At 38.8% G+C, this 22,965-nt stretch overlaps 1 long non-coding RNA gene across 1 annotated transcript in view; it reads right to left on the bottom strand.

Annotated features, from left to right (window-relative positions):
- The window catches only part of LOC106999724 (uncharacterized), a 104,481-nt gene extending 88,580 nt beyond the window's left edge, over positions 1–15,901 (bottom strand). Inside the window, exons 1-2 of the long non-coding RNA XR_001446619.3 lie at positions 15,726–15,901; positions 7,786–7,993 (exon numbers count right to left, since the gene is read on the bottom strand). This is a non-coding gene — a long non-coding RNA (uncharacterized LOC106999724). The remainder of the gene's footprint in view (positions 1–7,785; positions 7,994–15,725) is intronic.
- Positions 15,902–22,965: the final 7,064 nt, after the last annotated feature.

The raw sequence follows: 22,965 nt of genomic DNA, 5'->3' as shown, positions 1-22,965 counted from the left end.
ATCGAGGCTAGGAAGAAACTGCATCAACTAACGAGCAAAATAACCAGATAATATCATAATGGCAGGATCAAGTTCACACATAACAATCTTAACCTTAAATGTAAATGGACTAAATGCTCCAATTAAAAGACACAGACTGGCAAACTGGATAAAGAGTCAAGACCCATCAGTCTGCTGTATTCAGGAGACCCATCTCACACGCAGAGACATACATAGACTCAAAATAAAGGGATGGAGGAAGATCTGCCAAGCAAATGGAGAACAAAAAAAAGCGGGGGTTGCAATCCTAGTCTCTGAGAAAACAGACTTTAAACCATCAAAGATCAAAAGAGACAAAGAAGGCCATTACATAATGGTAAAGGGATCAATTCAACAGGAAGAGATAACTATCCTAAATATATATGCACCCAATACAGGAGCACCCAGATTCATAAAGCAAGTCCTTAGAGACTTACAAAGAGACTTAGACTCCCAAACATTAATAATGGGAGACTTCAACACTCCACTGTCAACATTAGACAGATCAATGAGACAGAAAGTTAACAAGGATATCCAGGAATTGAACTCATCTCTGCAGCAAGCAGACCTAATAGACATCTATAGAACTCTCCACCCCAAATCAACAGAATATACATTCTTCTCAGTACCACATCGTACTTACTCCAAAGTCGACCACGTAATTGGAAGTAAAGCACTCCTCAGCAAATGTAAAAGAACAGAAATTATAACAAACTGTCTCTCAGACCACAGTGCAATCAAACTAGAACTCAGGACTAAGAAACTCAATCAAAACCGCTCAACTACATGGAAACTGAACAACTGCTCCTGAATGACTACTGGGTACATAACGAAATGAAGGCAGAAATAAAGATGTTCTTTGAAATCAATGAGAACAAAGATACAACATACCAGAATCTCTGGGACACATTTAAAGCAGTGTGTAGGGGGAAATTTATAGCACTAAATGCCCACAAGAGAAAGCAGGAAAGATCTAAAATTGACACTCTAACATCGCAATTAAAAGAACTAGAGAAGCAAGAGCAAACACATTCAAAAGCTAGCAGAAGGCAAGAAATAACTAAGATCAGAGCAGAACTGAAGGAGATAGAGACACAAAAAACCCTCCAAAAAATCAATGAATCCAGGAGTTGGTTTTTTGAAAAGATCAACAAAATTGACAGACCGCTAGCAAGACTAATAAAGAAGAAAAGAGAGAAGAATCAAATAGACACAATAAAAAATGATAAGCGGGATATCACCACCGACCCCACAGAAATACAAACTACCATCAGAGAATACTATAAACACCTCTATGCAAATAAACTGGAAAATCTAGAAGAAATGGATAATTTCCTGGACACTTACACTCTTCCAAGACTAAACCAGGAAGAAGTTGAATCCCTGAAGAGACCAATAGCAGGCTCTGAAATTGAGGCAATAATTAATAGCCTACCAACCAAAAAAAGTCCAGGACCAGATGGATTCACAGCTGAATTCTACCAGAGGTACCAGGAGGAGTTGGTACCATTCCTTCTGAAACTATTCCAATCAATAGAAAAAGAGGGAATCCTCCCTAACTCATTTTATGAGGCCAACATCATCCTGATACCAAAGCCTGGCAGAGACACAACAAAAAAAGAGAATTTTAGACCAATATCCCTGATGAACATCGATGCAAAAATCCTCAATAAAATACTGGCAAACCGGATTCAGCAACACATCAAAAAGCTTATCCACCATGATCAAGTGGGCTTCGTCCCTGGGATGCAAGGCTGGTTCAACATTCGCAAATCAATAAACATAATCCAGCATATAAACAGAACCAAAGACAAGAACCACATGATTATCTCAATAGATGCAGAAAAGGCTTTTGACAAAATTCAACAGCCCTTCATGCTAAAAATGCTCAATAAATTCGGTTTGATGGAACGTACCTCAGAATAATAAGAGCTATTTATGACAAACCCACAGCCAATATCATACTGAATGGGCAAAAACTGGAAAAATTCCCTTTGAAAACTGGCACAAGACAGGGATGCCCTCTCTCACCACTCCTATTCAACATAGTGTTGGAAGTTCTGGCTAGGGCAATTAGGCAAGAGAAAGAAATCAAGGGTATTCAGTTAGGAAAAGAAGAAGTCAAACTGTCCCTGTTTGCAGATGACATGATTGTATGTTTAGAAAACCCCATTGTCTCAGCCCAAAATCTCCTTAAGCTGATAAGCAACTTCAGCAAAGTCTCAGGATACAAAATTAATGTGCAAAAATCACAAGCATTCTTATACACCAGTAACAGACAAACAGAGAGCCAAATCAGGAATGAACTTGCATTCACAATTGCTTCAAAGAGAATAAAATACCTAGGAATCCAACTTACAAGGGATGTAAAGGACCTCTTCAAGTAGAACTACAAACCACTGCTCAGTTAAATAAAAGAGGACACAAACAAATGGAAGAACATACCATGCTCATGGATAGGAAGAATCAATATCGTGAAAATGGCCATACTGCCCAAGGTTATTTATAGATTCAATGCCATTGCCATTAAGCTACCAATGAGTTTCTTCACAGAATTGGAAAAAACTGCTTTAAAGTTCATATGGAACCAAAAAAGAGCCCGCATCTCCAAGACAATCCTAAGTCAAAAGAACAAAGCTGGAAGCATCACGCTACCTGACTTCAAACTATACTACAAGGCTACAGTAACCAAAACAGCATGGTACTGGTACCAAAACAGAGATACAGACCAATGGAACAGAACAGAGTCCTCAGAAATAATACCACACATCTACAGCCATCTGATCTTTGACAAACCTGAGAGAAACAAGAAATGGGGAAAGGATTCCCTATTTAATAAATGGTGCTGGGAAAATTGGCTAGCCATAAGTAGAAAGCTGAAACTGGATCCTTTCCTTACTCCTTATACGAAAATTAATTCAAGATGGATTAGAGACTTAAATGTTAGACCTAATACCATAAAAATCCTAGAGGAAAACCTAGGTAGTACCATTCAGGACATAGGCATGGGCAAAGACTTCATGTCTGAAACACCAAAAGCAACGGCAGCAAAAGCTAAAATTGACAAATGGGATCTCATTAAACTAAAGAGCTTCTGCACAGCAAAAGAAACTACCATCAGAGTGAACAGGCAACCTACAGAATGGGAGAAAATTTTTGCAATCTACTCATCTGACAAAGGGCTAATATCCAGAACCTACAAAGAACTCAAACAAATTTACAAGAAAAAAACAAACAACCCCATCAAAAAGTGGGCAAAGGATATGAACAGACATTTCTCAAAAGAAGACATTCATACAGCCAACAGACACATGAAAAAATGCTCATCATCACTGGCCATCAGAGAAATGCAAATCAAAACCACAATGAGATACCATCTCACACCAGTTAGAATGGCGATCATTAAAAAGTCAGGAAACAACAGGTGCTGGAGAGGATGTGGAGAAACAGGAACACTTTTACACTGTTGGTGGGATTGTAAACTAGTTCAACCATTATGGAAAACAGTATGGCGATTCCTCAAGGATCTAGAACTAGATGTACCATATGACCCAGCCATCCCATTACTGGGTATATACCCAAAGGATTATAAATTATGCTGCTATAAAGACACATGCACACGTATGTTTATTGCAGCACTATTCACAATAGTAAAGACTTGGAATCAACCCAAATGTCCATCAGTGACAGATTGGATTAAGAAAATGTGGCACATATACACCATGGAATACTATGCAGCCATCAAAAAGGATGAGTTTGTGTCCTTTGTAGGGACATGGATGCAGCTGGAAACCATCATTCTTAGCAATCTATCACAAGAACAGAAAACCAAACACCGCATGTTCTCACTCATAGGTGGGAACTGAACAATGAGATCACTTGGACTCAGGAAGGGGAACATCACACACAGAGGCCTATCATGGGGAGGGGGGAGGGGGGAGGGATTGCATTGGGAGTTATACCTGATGTAAATGACAAGTTGATGGGTGCAGCACACCAACATGGCACAAGTATACATATGTAACAAACCTGCACGTTATGCACATGTACCCTACAACTTAAAGTATAATAATAATAAATAAATTAAAATAAAATAAAAAAATAAAAAAAAAAAAAAGAAAATTGGGGTGGAACAGGAAATGAAGATGGCTGTATGCAATTTGATTCTAAGGTGTGAGAAGTCGTGCAGTGCCTAACAGTGCTCACATGCCAATCCCAAATAGAGTAGTGCCCCCTTATCCATAGGAAATATATTTCAAGACCCCCGATGGATGCCTGAAACCGTGGACAGTATGAAACCATACACATACTGTGTTTTTTCCTATACATACACATCTCTAATAAACTTTAATTTATAAGTTAGGCACTGCAAGTCATTAGAAAAGTAACTAATGATAAGTTAGAACAAGTATAACAACATACTGTAATGCAAATTATGTGAATGTTTTCTCCTCCTCTTTCTCTCAAAATACTGTAAAGTTTTCAGATCACAGTTGATGGCGTTAACTGAAACTGCGAAAGTGTAACTGTGGATAAGAGGCGACTACAGTTTTGGGGATAAGAATGAAATAAGAATATATTTTTATTTTATGTGTATTATATATTCAGAGTGCTAATAAGTTGTTAAGACATAAATACTTGCTAAAGTGTTTGGATCTACTTTAATAAACTGAACCGTTAGGTCTTCATTTTTGCCCAAGTGTGCTGTAAAAAATTATTGAGACATTGTGAGCACTGAGGATCAAGAAAGATTGGGAGCTACTCACTTAGTGCAATGAAGTATGTTTGATTTTCCGTAAGCCAAATCTTCTATATCTGCTTAATTTTTATGTCAATTCCTTTACTCTCCTATGACAGTTTTAAGAGATTATTTTTGTACAATCTGTCTAAGTAAAATACATTTTTCTCATAGGGCACCCAGGAGAGGTTCTGATATATGAGTGTCACCTTTTGGATTAAGTCACTTCACCACTGTTGGCCTTGATCTCTCCACATCTATGAAATAATTTGATATTATGTGATATCCCCAGTCTCTTTACAATCTAGAATTTGATATTCCCACTCTGTTTACAATCTAGAATTCCGTAATACTATAAACTTGGAAGATTCTGCAAATATCATTAGAAGGCCATCAGATGGTGGAATCAAGAGAGTTCTTCACCCACTGTTAATTAAAGAGAGAATTCATATTCTGTCTGGAAGCAATGGCCTACAATTTTGACATCTGATATTCTGCACTGATGTGGGCATTGTCCAAAGTAAAGGGTACCAGAGAAAGACCCTGGATAAATAGGTGTCAACGCTCATGGTACATGAGACAGGAATGTCTGAGCATTGTGGAGCAGGCAATTCTTCAGACTTTATAATTTTGCTTAGGTCTTGGAGTTGGAGGAAGGATGATGTAGAAGAAAACATGCTACCTTGTTTTTGATAGCAATGTACTTAGAACTCAGTCCTGTTCTTTCAAATGTCCAAAAACTCATGTCATATGTGTAAAGAAAGAGTTCACAACTATTTTATTTTGCTCCTCTACAGGGAGGTTGATAATGTAGCTAAATTGTGAATACAGGCAGAATCATCTCGCTGGATATTTATGGTGATATAAGGGTCCCTGACATAACTTTTCTAATATTGCAATAGCTGCTTTTATATATAAATAACTCTTAATTACAACTTAAGAATACTTTTATCATCCTGTTGATGTTCTTTCAAGCACTATCGAATGCTTTTGCAGTAGATTTAAAAACAAAAACAAAACTCAGCCTATTTGCAGTTTACATTTTCCTTACATCCATCACCCACTTTTGCTTTTCTATGCTGTGAGTAGTGCTCTCATGCCTTCTCTGTGTGTTGTCTTAGTATCTGTCACTTCCTCAACACTTTTATCCTTTTTGTCTTCATCATGTTGGTTCCTCTGTGGCTGAACTTGATTTTTCTTTTTTTAATTCAGGATGCGGTTTCTCTCTGATGTTTTTCTCGCAGTACTTTTATAATCTGTAATGCATTTATTGTTCTTTGCAGAACCTTGCCGTTGCCATGTTCATTTGTTTTTCCAATAATCTTTATTAGATCTTTTACTTTGTATTTTTTCAAGTCTTTTAAATCCCTTCTTATGCAAATTTTATTTTTTATTTAACTCTCTTAACTTGCCTTGTCTCTGATCTTCCTTTGACAACTTTATTACAGTTTCTTTCATCATCTTTACTCTTTCTTATGTCTTTGTAATATGATCCTCCCACTTTCCTTTTACTGTTTCTATGATTCCACTCCTATGTCCCCTTTCCCATTCTTGGCCTTATAATTTAAAATAATTCATTATCTTACCTCATCTTTTTGTCTCTCCCCCTTCCTTTGTTTGGAATTGGTCCTTTACAAAAGAATTGTTTACCCAGAATGGCTTTCTTAGTTGTTTAAAGGAGGACCAAACTGATTTGCCAAATACCTAAAGCTTTACAAAAATCAAGGTCTGAGAGATGACAAATTGAGGGTCAGGTCTGAAGGGTAGCTATATGACTTGAAAGAAGAGGTTTAACTCAGGTGAAATTATATCATTTTGTAGGTTATATGTGCCATTTACATTCCATAGTTTCCTAAATAAGCCCTCCAAAATACAGGTGATTTCTAGTTTCTTGGCATTTTTAAAATTTTTATCTTGCTCTGTTGCTCTGGCCGAAGTGCAGTGGAGCAATGATACCTCATTGCAGCCTCGAACCCCTGGGCTCAACCTTCTGAGGAGCCGGATTACAGCCCAGCTAATGTTTTCTACTTTGTATAGATGGGGTCACTATGTTGCCCAGACTGGTAACTCTTGACCTCAAGCCATCCTACCACCTCAGGCTCTCACCCCCCCACCTCAACCTCCCAATTATCTGAGAACCCAGCAGGTTCCTGGCATCTTTTATTTTCTCTCTCACCATTAGAAACTAAAGTCCAAGTTTCTAAGTTAACATAAAGCCTATAATTAGAGTGAAGAGAGTCTTCTCCAACCTCTGAGCTAACTTGGGATGGGGAAAAAATATAGTAGACAACTTGTTACGTTTCTTTTTTCCTTTTTTAAAATATTTGCTTTTAAAGCTTGGCTGCTTCTTCAGAATGGGGTAAAATAAAAATAAAGCTGGGCCAGGTGTGCTGGCTCATGTCTGTAATCCCAGCATTTTGGGAGGCTGAGGCAGGAGGATCACCTGAGGTCAGAAGTTAGAGACCAGCCTGGCCAACATGGTGAAATCCCGTCTCTACTAAAAATACAAAAAGTAGCCAGGCGTGGTGGCATGTGCCTGTAATCCCAGCTACTAGGGAGGCTGAGGCAGGAGTATTGCTTAAACCCAGGAGGCAGAAATTGAAGTGAGCTGAGATTGCATCATTGTACTTCAGCCTGGGTGACAGAGCAAGACTCCATCTCAAAAATAAATAAATAAAGCCAATTAATCCCTTCCTGCAATAGGATGGTCCCAGAAGAAGGCCTAATTGTTTGATAGTAATTGATTAGTGAGTATTCTCCAAGTAAGGCATTGTCAGTGCCCTTGCTATTTCTAGGTGATAAATATCAATTTAGTATACTGCTCTCTAGGATAAGAGGCTCAGCAGAGTGCTGGGCTCAGGAACTTATCCAGCTGCTATTGGATATGAGCATTCGGTAGAAAGGACAGCAAATCTTGGCTGCTGGTAGTAAGGTAGCTACTGCTGAGTCTTCCCTCAAAGCAAATGGCACGTTAGGCAGAGCATCGTGTTATGAGTCTGATAACCTGAATCCCTGCCTGAGTTACTGACCTGGGGCTGTAGTTTGACACCTGTCATTTCTCTCTCTCCTTCTAAGTTTGCTCATGCAGAAGATGAATTGGTTGCACTCAGTGAAGTCTAAAAATTCCTTTCAGCTCCTTCTCCTTTGTCATAATGTTTCAAGTTCCATCATTAAACATTGATTTCTTCTGGTTTCTAAGGCTTTTAGGTTTTCAAGGATTGCCATTAAAATGCGAACCTGAGGGGAGGAATAACATATTAGAGTGTTTTTAGCCCATATATTTGAGGAGGTTTTGACTGATCTCTTAAGGGGCAGGCCATTTGGGAATAAGGCATGGGTGATCCACCAGGACAAAGGGGGCTAGGAGGATCAGGGAGGGACAAAAATGGGGTGACAGAGGAGACAACAGACATAAAGAATAACTAAATGCTAGTTTCTCTTAAGTACATTTTATCAATTCCTGCAGAAAACCTGGGATTTAGTCATTGCCATATCCATATTTCATATGAAAAACTGAACTTCAAAGACCGAACATGACACATGTACAGTTACTTGGAGAAGCAGAGATAGCATGGGAACCCAGGCTGTAGGATGCCAGGGTCTATGCCCATGTTCTTCCCACTACAGCCAGCTACTTTTTGCTTATTGTTGTTTACAATGTTACCTAGAGTGAGTTCTGCAGAAATAAAGCACTTCACCTAGATTGTCACATTCAGTCCTCATCAGTGGATACCATTATTTTTTCCAGCTTTCCAGAGGAAGACCCTGAAGTTTAAAAGTTTAGTAGTCTGAACAACAACACATAGCTCATATCTCAGGGACAGATATAATAGGTATATATATGGCAAAACTTTTTTGGAACTTTTGACAAACGCCTTAACGCACACTGTATTGAATCACTACTGCTGAAACAAACAAACAAACAAACAAACAAAAAAACCACAACCTCTTCTTTCCCTCTCTTTGGCTTTTCTATCATATTACTCATTTCTAATAACCTGAAGTTTTAAGAAATCGATCCCCTTTCCCATCTTTACTTTTTATCAGAAAACTATTTCCTGTGGGCCTCTTTCAATTCAAACTGCCTCAGTCTTGGATCTGAAAGTCAGGTTATACAACCTGGTTTATTCTTTTTAATAAATTCAGAATTTCAAGAGGCACTTTTTCAAGTTTTATATGTCATAATTAATTGCCACAAATACTTCTTGTTGAATAGCTAAGCCATTTCTGGAGTCAAATTTTATAAAATTTGTCTTCTTTCAATATTACTAGATGGCGTTGCACAAATTATGTCATCTCTCTAAGACCAATTTTCTATAACTAGGAGTTGTAGAGAGTCTGTAAGATGACTTGCAGCTCCCAATGGTGTGCTTCTTACCATGCCAAAGCCTTCACTAATTTATCTGAAAAACATTGAGAGCACAGAGTGTGCCAAGTGCTGTATAACGCATTGTAAATGTGATCATTAGGTAGCCCTGTGTCAAGGAGGTGAGAATCTGCTGGAGAGCTCACTGCGGTAGAATTACAACACTGATTTATGTTTGCATGCTGCTTACATATATTTAACTCATGTTTTCTATGTAATTTCCCTTGTGTCTCACACTATCCACCCCATAACAACATGCATTTCTACTCTTCTTCCTTACCACCATCAATGGTTCCATTCTCAATCTGCCAAGATTTCAGGCTCCCCCAGCTTTCTCTTCCATACATAAAATCATCGATAGAGGTAGAGTTAATAACAAATATATATATTTGTTAGAGTTAATAACATATATATGTAGAGTTAATAACAAATACACACACACACACACACACACACACACACACAGGCTGAAGTGCAGTTGTGCAATCTCAGTTCACTGCAGCCTTGATTTCCTGGGCTCAAGTGATCCTCCCACCTCAACCATAGCTAGGACTGCAGGTACATACCACCACACCTGGCTAATTTTTAAAATTTTTTGTAGAGATGGGGGAGTCTTTCAATGTTACCCAAACTAATCTCAAACTCCTGGGCTTAAGCAATCCTCCAATGGCCTCTCAAAGTGCTGGGATTACAGGCATGAGCCACGGGACTCAATTGAATTTTATTTCTTATTATATTTAGAGTGTTTAAAGAAGTATATATAATAGAGGTTTTAGGCTGGGAGGAGATAAGCTAGGGAAAAGTAATAGGCAATGGACATAGTGATGAAAGGGATGCTTTAGTGTGAAGGATATACCCATTAAAAGTCTTCAGCCCACCCCAGTTTTTTCTGGGCCTATCACACTTTTGAGCTGTTTCAGTCTGAGTCATAAATTGGGATACAGTTGTCAGCTAGTTTAGAAATCTATTAACGTCTTGGTGTTTGTATAGTTTGTTATTCCTTCATGGACCATTTCTCCACTTAGCTTTCTGGATGCATCCTCTCTTGACTCTTCTCTCTCCTTCTTTGTTCCTTAGCAGCCTCCTTTGCTAGATTCTCCTTCTATTCTTAGAGGGTTTCATGCCTTAGAATTTGCTGATAATCCTAAATTCACCTTCCACCACCATCCTTCCTAAACTTCACATTCATATATCCAACTACTGACTCAACATCACTAGCTGTGTGCTTAAAAGGCATCTCAAAATAGTGTATCAAAAACTCAACCTCTGATGTCCCCTCATACTCATCCTTCACTAGTCTTTCCTGTATTGGTTATGATCTCTTCATTCTAATGACTTAGATCCAAAATCTGGACGTCATCCTTGCTTCTTTATTTTTCCCCTTTACTTAGCACACCAAATCTATCAGTAAGCCTTGTTGTCTCTACCTTCAAATTATATCCTGGAAATAATATACTCCTACCTCCACCTCTACCACCCTAATCCAAACCATCCACATTTGTATCATAGACCAAAGCAGTAGTCTTCTAAGTACTTTGTCTGTTGGAAGCTTTTTTTCTATTTTTCTCATTACAGCCACAGCAATCTTTAAAAAATCTACTTTTTTTTTTTTTTTGAAACAGAGTCTCACTCTATCGCCCAGCCTGGAGTGCAATGGTGCGATCTTGACTTGCTGCAACCTCCACCTTCCGGGTTCATGCAATTCTCCTGCCTCAGCCTCCTGAGTAGCTGGGATTACAGGGACACACCACCACACCCAGCTGATTTTTGCATTTTTAGTAGAGATGGGATTTCTCCATGTTGGTCAGGCTGGTCTCGAACTCCTGTCCTCAAGTGATCTGTTTGCCTCAGCCTCTCAAAGTGCTGGGATTACATGCATGAGCCACTGTTCTTGGCCTGAAAATTTAACATTTAATAGACTGTGAAACCTCTTACTTGAAATCCAACATTTTCCCAAAATATGAACTCCCTACCATAGCCTTCAAGGCAATGCATAATCTTGCCCCATACACCTTTTCTTTTCTTTTTTTTAAAATTTTTTTTTATTATTATCATACTTTAAGTTCTAGGGTACATGTGCATAATCTAGAACTAGATGTACCATATGACCCAGCCATCCCACTACTGGGTATATACCCAAAGGATTATAAATCATGCTGCTATAAAGGCACATGCACACGTATGTTTATTGCGGCACTATTCACAATAGCAAAGACTTGGAATCAACCCATACAGCTTTTCTATCTCATCTCATGATTCTTCCTGGCTTGCTTCACTGACATTACAGGTCCTTTTACTGCTCTTCCTGGTATACATCATCTCATTGTGATTTTGTATGACAACTTGGCCAGGCTATAGTCTTCACACATTTACTCAAACAACATTTCAGGTGTTGTTGTGAAGGTATTTTGTAGATGTGATTAACATCTACAATCAGTTGGGTTTAAGTAAGGGCTATTAGCCTTGATAATCTGTGTGGGTCTGATTCAATCCGATGAAAGGCTTCAAGGGCAGAGCTGAGGTTTCTGTAAGAAGAGGAAATTCCACTTGTAAACTACAGTCAACTCCCACCAGAGAGTTTCCTGATGGTCTTCCTTACAGATTCCAGACTCACCTAGCCAGGCCCTAATGCAAGCCAATTCCTTGGAATAAATCTCTCTCTGTCTCTCTTTCTCTCTCTCTCACTATATATATATGTATATATATATATATATACACACACACACATACATACACATACTAATAATCAGTGCTATGAGAAACAGAGCAATATTATATATAGGTTTTATGTGTAATTATATGTATAACACCTATGTAAAATATTATTCTATTTACATATTGCACTCTCTCTATATATATATGTGTGTGTGTGTGTGTGTGTATAATGGTGCAAGCCAATTCCTTGCAAGAAATCAATCTCTATTCACATTTCATACACACACACACACGTGTATACACATATATACACATATGTGTGTGTGTGTATGAAATGTGAATGATAGAGCGATTGATTTCTTTCAAGGAATTGGCTTGCACCATTTTCATATATATATACACACATACACATATATATATAGAGAGAGCGCAATATGTAAATAGAACACTATTACACATAGGTTTTATATATATTATTATACATAAAACCTATTTATAATATTGCTCCGTTTCTCATAGCAGTCTGATTGATGCACCCATACACCTCATTCTTCTCTCACAGCTTTTGCTTTTGCTGTTCCCTGTTCTTGGAATACTTTCTTCCAAATATTTGCTTGGCCCATGCTCTTACATGATTCAGGTCTTTGATCAGTTGGCCCTTCCTCAGAAGGGACTTCTTTAAAAGTGACCCGAGTGACTCCATATCAGTCATATTTTCTTCCCCTCACTGCTTTATTTCATAACATTTACCACTATCTGAAACTATGCACTTGGTCATTGTCTCTCCTATTCCCCAAGACTAAGCTCCATGATGGGGTGCGTTTCATCTGTCTTGTTCACTGCCATATCCCCAACCTCTAGATCAGTGCGAAGTCCAGGAATGCATAGTATATCTTTGTTGAATAGTGAGGAAATGGGACACTGTATTGATTTATTGGAGTTTAGAGGGTGGTCCTCAGAGGGAGAAAATGGCTAAAAATGTAGAATGAAAACTATAAAAAGCTTTTTACATCTGCCAAATTTTCAATCTTAGCATTCCTTCTTTCTAAAAATAATTTTTAAAAATCCAGACTTATTATCTGCACTTCTCTTTCCCATGTTATTCTATACCTGATAATTTTCTTTTATTTATCAAAAATTTACTTAGAACCTAGTAGGTAATAGGAATGATTAGACAAGCCAAAAACAACCAATCAGAAGGGAGAATTTCTCAAAGGAAGGACTTGTAAGCTAAGATGTGATAAAGCCAACTAAGCAAAGAGTAGGGGAAATGAACAGGGTAGAGAAAAGTGCATGCATAGTGGCCTGGAAATGAGAAAGAACATACTGTCTGAGGAAATAAAAGAAGATCAGGTTGGCCAGGTGTGATGGCTCATGCCTGTAACCCCCCAGCAATTTGAGAGTCCGAGGCAGGCAGATCACAAGGTCAGGAGTTCAAGACCAGCCAGTTCGAGACTAGCCTGGCCAACATGGTGAAACCCCGTGTCTACTAAATGTACAAAAATTAGTTGGGCGCGGTGGCACACGCCAGTAATCCCAGCTACTCAGGAGACTGAGGCAGGAGAATTGCTTGAACTCGGGGGTGGAGGTTACAGTGAGCTGAGATCATGCCACTGCACTCCTGCCTGGGCGACAGAGCAAGACTCCGTCTCGGGGGTGGGGAAAAAAAAGAAGAAGATCAGGAGATCAGGTTGACTAAAGTACAGTTTTTGAGAGAATGTATGTGAGTGCATTAAGAGGGTAGATAAATCTGGAGAGGTGTTAGAGCATGAAGCTCCTTTCAGCTTAGTTACGAGTTTTTAATTCCGTCTGTGGAAGATGAGAGAATAACAGCAGCACTAAGTAAGACTAATATGTCACCTTTGTGATTCAGTAAGACATTTTCAATACAAGAGCAGAAAGAGCAGTGTCACAAGGAGTTTTTGCATTTATCGTTGCTTCTCCTAAAACCTCTGAAACTTACGGGTTTCACTAAAAACTTTGTTCATGCATTTTAACCTCAGGTTAATGAAAACAAACAACAGCACAATCTATCTACCAACAACCAAGAGAAACAAAGATAGAAGACTTATTTCATCCTGTTAGATTCAACATCTCCAAAATTTATCCTGGATGGAGATAGAGTAGCACATTTATGTATGAAATGTGAATAAGGTTTGGAATTAGAATGCTTCAGACCCTAGCTCTGCCTTGTGTTGGCAGAATTCCTTAACTTTCTGAAGTTTCCTACAGGTCATGCATTAAATGAAGCTACTGAGAATACCTTATTCTACAGGAAAATTGTGTTAATTAATGTATGGTGAGTTACCTGGTGAAATATAAAACTCTGGATAAATGAGTTATAGTCATCTTTGCCTCATGAGTTCACAAGGTATTTGACATCAAATAACCAGCTTATCATTAGAAATTATTGCTGTGGGATGGGTGGAGTGGATTTAATGTAATCACACATGGAGTCTTATAGCACTCTGAAGATGGAGGGTCTATGCAGGAAGAATAGTACCTGCCAAACGAGGATAAAATACTACTCATCACCTCAGGAGGCATTGATTATGTTGATCCTACAGACAGAACATTACTGTCATAGGGAACACAGAAAAGACACGGCTTATCCATGTTATGGGGGAGAGAGATACAACACTCCATGGCCATTTCCAGTATTTGGGGGGTTATATTAAAGAAACGATCTCCTTTCATTCAAATCAATGAAAAAAGGCTTGGAACTTAAGAAATTCATCTTGAGCCAATGCATAAAAACTCTTTGGGAGAGACCTTGATTCAAGACATTGACTCACTGGTACAGAGGTAAAAAGAAAGTCCGACAAATGAGAATTCAGACTATGCTTCCCTTTGTAACCCGGATTGAGCGGCTATGGGTTTCCTGGTAACAAGGACCTGTAGGGTGACGTAAAACAAAGAAAATTTTTTAAAGATCAGGATTATATTTACTTTTTATTTTTCTTTCTAGGTACCATTTTTGAATGAGAGATTATTATTTATTATTCAAAAATAAGATCAACTTTATGCAATCAATCATACAGTAAAGAATCCCTCCAGAAAGAGGAGCTAGAGACACATTGGGGCTTAAGAAAATATATATTTTTAAGAAGCTGGCAGATACACGGGTGTACACATACGGAAAAATGAACCAAGCTGTGCATTTAAGATTTGTATACTTGACATCACTTGAGAATAATGTGAAAACAAGATCACTCTGTCCAGAAATTAAATATGTAGCTAGTTTGGCTTGTTAGAACATACCTATTATAGCCAAGATTCTGGTGCTCAGGTAAGTTAAACCGAGTAAAATATCTCTCCTCTGGCCAGGCATGCTGGCTCACACCTGTAATCCCAGCACTTTGGGAGGCCAAGGCGGGCGGATCACAAGGTCAGGAGATTGAGACCATCCTGGCTAACACAGTGAAATCCCGTCTCTACTAAAAATACAAAAAATTAGCTGGGCGTAGTGGTGGGCGCCCGTAGTTCCAGCTACTCGGGAGGCTGAGGCAGGAGAATGGCATGAACCCGGGAGGCAGAGCTTGCAGTGATCCCAGATTGTGCCATTGCACTCCAGCCTGGGCTACAGAGCGAGACTTTGCCTCAAAAAAAAAAAAAAAAAAAAAAAAAAAAAAAAAAATTCTCTTCTCCAACACCCATGTCAGCGTTACAGGGTTCCTGCTGTAGAAGCCTATTTCTGTTTGCATGTGCAACATATTACTCCATAAACATGAGAAAAAGACCTGATATAGCCACAAGAGTAATTTCTTTCCATCTGGCCCTGCCGAGGCTTTCAGCATTTATAAAGAGCTGAAAGCAGTTTGTTTTAGCATCTCATAAAGCCCCTTCCTTTAACCAAGGGCCAGCTTTCTACTTCTACTTCTTTGATGATAATGGCTCTTATTAGAGAATGCACAGTGGTGTTTGTGGCTCAGTTGCTACTATATACACCTTCAAAGGCCAGAAAGCACAGGCAGTCTCTGGGATCCTTGCATCTTGGTGCAAAGTCCTTCACACTCTATTGGTAGGTGGCCCTCCTTCCTAGAAATTCTTTCTCTCTCTTCAGCTCTGCTGAGACTTGCTCGAGGCCAGGGCATTGAGTGGTGTGTACTAATGACATACTGGATGTAGGGTGAAGACAAGAAGGTGGAATGGCAAAGAAGATGAACTAAGTTCCAAAATACTGACTTTAATTGCTTTTGCCTGTTAAAATAGAGTCATGTAGAAGGACAGCTAGGGGAGAAATAGACAAAGCATTATGTGTTGCTGAGACCATCCCAGAAGCTGCTAATAGTGGAATCTTTCATGATTCAAATTATTTTCAATTCTTCTATAAACTCTTCAAATTATAACTTTACATTGCCTAAGTGTTTCTTGGTGTTTTATCATGATAACGACTAGCATTTATACTCTACCTGTAACACCAATAGGTCTGTGGGTAGTTCCAGAATGGTACATAAATTCTTATACATAAACTAATTAGAGAAAACCCCTCTGTTTCAATCAGATCTAGAGAAGGAATAAAAATGTATAGTAAATGTGTCAAATTTAATATACTTGGCAAGAGAAGGCATAAATATGATGTAATACCGATACTCATAATGGAGTGCTTGAAAAAAATGTAATGCCCCTTCCTATGGATGTTCATGGACTTTTCAGGAATTATCTGGTGGCAGATGTAGAAGTCACTGCAGAGGAAATGCATGAGGTTTAGTTGAGTTCAGATGTAAGGTTCTGAGCTGCTTTCTGCCAAGCAGGCACTAAGTGATCCTGAAGCAGTGAATTTTGACTCATACGGGGGCTTTTCTTAGCCTTGCGGTTGGCTAGACAACTGAATTTAAAAATGTCACCAGCTCCTTAACTCTCAGGGTCCTTATCTCTGAAATGGATTCAATAATCGTCGTCATTAAAGGTGGTATGAAAATCACATAGGTGGTCAATAATTAGTAGTTTTATCTTTTCTCTGCTCCCTAACATTTATGCCAAGCCCATTGTATCCTGAAAACACTTCTCTTACTGTACCCTTCACATGTTCTTCTAATTGATTGTGTATGTATTTGTCTTTATATTATATTTTGAGGTCCCTGAGGTTGAGGGCTTTGTTCTATGCATGTTTGCATCCTTGTAGGCCAGTGCAGTGACTGTCACATGGTAAGTAATTTTAAGATGGTGAACCAAGGAAATTATTTAATGCCTAAATTTTATTAAATGAGTTATTCATTCAGTTAATTAGTCATTTTTTCAGAGGCAAAGGAATTAAGATAATAGGATACTTAAGCTGCTGTGATTTAGTAAAAGAATTGATGGGGATATAAGGTTGATTAGAAAGCTGTCCCCATGGAAGCTGAACTAACCAGGCCTGAGGAAGAGCTGGAGCACTCTGAAGAGCACCACACAGCTCTGATGACCAGTCATTCTGTCATTCTCTCAGGAGATCCTGATCCTCCTGACTCTGGATATAAAAGAAACTTGGAGAGTCCTGATATAGTTTGGACATTCACACTTGCCCAAATCTCATGCCGAAATGTAATCCCCAGTGTTGGAGGTGGGGCCTGGTGGGAGCTGTTTGGGTCACAGAGGTGGATGCTTCATGCCTTGGCAATGTACTTGTGGTAGTGAGTGAGTTCTCTCCATACTGGTTGTTAAAAGTGTATGGCACCCCCACCCCCTCACTCTCTCTTGTTTCTGCTTTTGCTATGTGATGTGCTTGCCCTGCTTCACCTTCAGCCATGAGTAAAATCTCCCTGGGGCTTCATCAGAAGCCAAGCAGATGCCAACACCATGCTTCCCATAAAGCCTGCAGAACTGTGAGCCATTTAAACCTCTTTATAAATTACCCAATCTCAAATAGTTCTTTATAGCAATACAAGAGCGGCCTAATACAGTCTCATTTAGAATGGGAGATCATCTGATGCTGGGACCTAGTAATTATCAGGGCCCACTCATTCCTGGGCTGAGCCGGTCCTCACCTGTGCTAATGGTTTCAAAAGCACGATAGATCACATATGACATAAGAGGTATGGGTTTCCATTTACCTCATCTCAGGGTAGCCTCCAACAAATTCCATGATATCCGGGTGTTATTTCCCCACTTTTCTGCATGGAAAGCAGGCCCAGGGATATTCAGTCCATTTACTAAGCTCACATAGACAGTAAGTTAGAGATCTACAATTTAAATCTAGGTGTGGCAGATGCCAAAGCCCATGTCTGTGCTTTCCTCAATATTTTGTGGCTGCCTCAGGATAAAGCCTAATAGACATAGTTTATGAAAGGCAAAATTTTTATAGAACAAAATACCTCTAAAATGGGTATAAAACCTCATTCACCAACTAAATAAATTCCACTTTGTTTTTACATGACATACCACAATCTGCTGGGACTAAGGGACTTTATGGGGATTGCTACAACTCAAGGTGCGGTCAGGGGACAAGGGCATAAGTCATATCCTTTCTTAGATTCCAAATCTGTCCAGAATTTCAGTCACTTTGCCTTCACAATGGGAACATGACTCAAGATGTGAAAGGCAAAATGGCAGGTCAGATGGGAGGCAGATAATGTAGAACCCTCTGAGTATGGCTCTAGTGTGTCCATCTAGACATAGAAAAGGGAGGACCATGGGTAGCTTGGTCACTGGTGATAAATAGCCTAATGGTCTCACCAGCCTCTTCGCCCACCCACATGCATGAGGAGTTATGATCTCCCAAGTCACTGGTTCTCAAGCAGGGAGACCTCATTGCGGTTGCCTTGAATCTGTTAGGAGCATGGAGCCGTTTAACACAGTTTATTTCCTGAATATAGAGGGTACACCCAAGCTCATGTTTGGTTCTGAAATCCAGGGTTTCATTAGAATGTACAGTATATTTCAGAATAGCTGAAGACTAAGGTGAGACCTGGGAGAAGGACTGAAAATTCCCCTTGAGAATCATGGTTTGAGATATTTCTGGGACTATTCTTCCTCTCTTTCCTGGTGGAGTATGAATTGAGGTGAAGGTTTTCACTTCTCAAAGCTATCCCTTTTAGAGAATCCAAAGAAAAGGATAGATGGTCTAGACTATCACATCCTGATAGATTAACATATCCTAAAGAATGTTTCTGCTTCTTCTCACCTGAAACCAAAAGGTAGGGTCATGTCATTTTAATTTTGAAGGAAGGACTTGTTTAGTGTTCAAACTTGGCCATGGAACTATCATTTCATGTGAAATGCATCTACCTACTGTTGTTTAAAGCAGTCCTGAGGTGAAAAGAATTACCACATTCCTTTCCTTTTTTCCTATATGCTAAGCCTGTGAGTTTTCATCCCTTTTTTTTTTTTTTTTTTCCTTAAGACAAGGTCTGGGCCGGGCACGGTGGCTCACACCTGTAATCCCAGCACTTTGGGAGGCCAAGGCTGGCGGATCACGAGGTCAGGAGAGTGAGACCATCCTGGTTAACATAGTGAAATCCCGTCTCTACTAAAAATACAAAACATTATCCAGATGTGGTGGCCGGCATCTGTAGTTCCAGCTACTAGGGAGGCTGAGGCAGGAGAATGGTGTGAACCCAGGAGGCGGAGCTTGCAGTGAGCTGAGCTCACGCCACTGCACTCCCACCTGGGTGACAGAGGGAGACTCTGTCTCAATAAATAAATAAATAAATAAATAAATAAATAAATAAATAGAAAAGACAAGGTCTGGCTCTGTCACCCAGGCTGCTGGCTGGAATGCAGTGGGTCACTGCAGCCTCCTCCTTCCAGGCTCAAGTGATCCTCCTACCTCAGCCTCTCAATTATATATACATACATTATGTGTTTTGTAGCAACTTTGCAAGTATTATGCAGATTTCAAAATCGAGGAAACTGAAGTTCAGACAGTTGTTTGGTTTGCCCAGGTCCATGAAGTAGGTAGAAGAGAGTTGTTGTTGTTGCTCCCTCATACCAAATATGTGATATCTTTTCCAACTTCAACAACAAGTTTTCCAGTTTTCTGACACCAATTAGGTATCTAACAATTCAATTCAATTCAATTCTGAAACTATTTGGAGTTAGCCCAAACCCCACAACTTAAGGGCAGAACCCCAGAAGACTTTCCTACCTCAGGCATTAGCTGCAAATGAGGTGTGCAGGACACCTACATTTCTACCCAGCAGACTACAAATTGAGTTCCCATGACCCCTCTCAGGTTTGTTAATTCCCAGAACAAATCACAAAACATAGCAAAGTGCTGTACTTACCATTACTTTTTTTTTTTTTTGGAGGCACACAGAGCTTCCATGCCCTATCTGGATGTGCTACAGTTGTTTTTTGCTTGTTTGTTTGTTTGTTTGTTTGTTTGTTTGAGACGGAGTCTCACTCTGTCTCCCAGTGTGGACTGCAGTGGCACGACCTCGGCTCACTGCAAGGTCCGCCTCCTGGGTTCACACCTTTCTCCTGCCTCAGCCTCCCGAGTAGCTGGGACTACAGGCACCCGCCACCACGACTGCCTAATTTTTTTTGTATTTTTAGTAGAGATGGAGTTTCACCATGTTAGCCAGGATCGTCTCGATCTCCTGACCTTGTGATCTGCCTGCATTGGCCTCCCAATGTGCTGAGATTACAGGCATGAGCCACTGTGCCCAGCCTGGATGTGCTATAGTTTTAACACCTCAGTGTGTTAACAAATCCAGCTCTCTGGACACGATTACACAGTTTTTTTATTTTTGTTTTTTGTTTTTTCTTTTGAGACAAGGGACCACTCTGCTGCCCGGGCTGGAGTGTACCTGTGTGATTATAGCCTCAACGGCCTGGGCTCAAGTGATCCTCCCATCTTAGCCTCCCTAGTATCTGGGACTACAGACGTGTGCCACCACTCCTAGCTAATTTTTGTAGTTTTTGTGGAGATGGGGTTTGAGATCCAAGGTGAATCTAAAACTTCCAACCTACTCATAAATGCTTGGTCTCTCTGGCAACCATTCCCAACCTCCAAGCTATCTAGGGAGCCCCATTTCCTGCCTCAGGTAAATCACTGTTCTACTCTATACTTCTATAAGAACATTTTATTTTGTTTTAGAGTCTACATATAAGTGAGGTCATGTGGTATTTGTCTTTCTGTGCCTAGCTTATTTTGCTTAATGTTACATTTTACAGGTTCATCCATGTTGCCACAAATGACAGAATTTCATTCTTTTTTTTTTTTGTAGCTGAGTAGTATTCCATTGTGAATATATATATATATCACATATATGTATTTATCACATATATATGTTGTTGTTGTTGCTCCCTCATACCAAATATGTGATATCTTTTCCAACTTCAACAACCAGTTTTCCAATTATCTGACACCAACTAGGTATCTATCTATCTACCTACCTACCTATCTATCTATATAACATTTTCTTTATCCATCCATTCTTTGATGAATACTTAAGTTGATTACATCTCTTGGATGTTAATAGTGCTACAGTAAACACAGGAGTGCAGATACCTCTTTGATGAACAGATTTTCCCTCTGCTTTGAATATATACCCAGTAGTGGAATTGCTGGATCATATGGTAATTCCATTTTTAATTTTCTGAGGAAATTTAATACTGTTTTCTATAATGACTGTACTACTTTACATTCCCACCAACAGTATGTAAGAGTTCCTCTTTCTCCACATTCCTGCCAACATTCATTTTTGACTTTTTGATTACAGCCATTCTAATTGGGGTAAGGTGATATCTTACTGTGTTTTGATTTGTTCTTCCCTGATGATTAGTGGTGTTGAGCGTAGTTTTGTGTGTCTGTTGGCCATTTGTATGTCTTATTTTGAGACACTTATTCATGTCCACTGTACACATTTTAATGGGATTATTTGGTGTATCTCCTGTTGAGTTGTTTGAGTTCTTTTATATTCTGGATATTAACCCCTTGTCAGTTGCATTTCTTGTAAATGTTTTCTCTCATTCTATTTCTTTACTCTGTTGTTTTCTTTGCTGTGCAGAAATTTTTTAGCTTGATGTGATTACATTTGTCTATTTTTGCTTTTGTTGCATGTGCTTTTGAGGTCCTAGTCAAAAAATCTTTTCCAAGACCAATGTCATTAAGCATTTTCCCTATTTTTTTAGTGGTTTCATAGTTTAAGGTCTTACATTTAAGTCTTCAATCTATTTTGAGTTGATTGTTATATATGGTGAAAGATAGGAGTCTAGTTTTATTGTTCTGGATACGGATTTCTGGTTTCCCCAGAGCTATTTATTCAAGAGACTGTCCTTTCTTCAATGCATATTCCTGGCAACTTTGTTGAAAATCAGTTGACTGTAGATGCGTGGATTTGTTTCTATGCTTTCTAGACTGTTCCATTAGTCTGTGTCTGTTTTTCTGCCAATGCCATGCTGTTTTTGTTATTATGGATTTGTTGTATGTTTTCATATTAGGTAGTGTGATGCCTCCATCTTTGTCTTTTGGCTTCAGATTGCTTTGGCTGTTTAGGATCTTTTATGATTCCATACAAATTATAAGACTTTTCTGTTTCTGCTAAGAATGTAATTTGTATTTTGATAGGAACTGTGTTGACTCTGTAGATCACTGTGCATAGTATGAACATTTTAGTGATATTTATTCTTTCAATTCATGAACATAGGATATCTTTCCATATATTTGTGTCTTTGTTTCATCAGTGTTTTATAATCTTCATGTAAAGATCATTCATCTCCATGGTTATATTTATTCCTTCATATTTATTTTTGTAGCTATTGTAAATAGGATTGCATTCTTGTTTCTTTTTCAGGGAGTTCACTATTAGTGTATTTAAAAACTACTGATTTTTGTTTATTGATTTTGTATCCTATAACTTAATTGAATTTATTAATTCTAGAAGCTTTTTGGTAAACTCTTTGGGACACATATATATGAATATATGTTACATTATATATATGGATATATAATTATATATTCACATGTATACTACATATTAAGATATAAATATATAATTATATATCTATAGCATGTATATTAGGATGTAATCTGCAGACAAGATCAGTTTGATTTCCTCATTTCCAATTTGGATGCCCTTTATCTCTTTCTTTTCCCTAATTGCTTATTGCTCTGGCTAGAATTTCCAATACTACATTGAATGGGGTGGTAAAAGTGAATGTCCGTGTCTTGGTCCAGATCTTAAAGAAAAACTTTTCTTCCTTTAGTATGCCATATATGGCCTTTATTATTTTGAGGTATGTTTTTTCTATACTTAATTTTTTG

This window comes from Macaca mulatta, chromosome 8 (genome assembly GCF_049350105.2).
Source record: "Macaca mulatta isolate MMU2019108-1 chromosome 8, T2T-MMU8v2.0, whole genome shotgun sequence".
NCBI classification, from domain to species: Eukaryota; Metazoa; Chordata; class Mammalia; order Primates; family Cercopithecidae; genus Macaca; species Macaca mulatta.
This window is presented reverse-complemented; position numbering and strand designations above follow the sequence as displayed.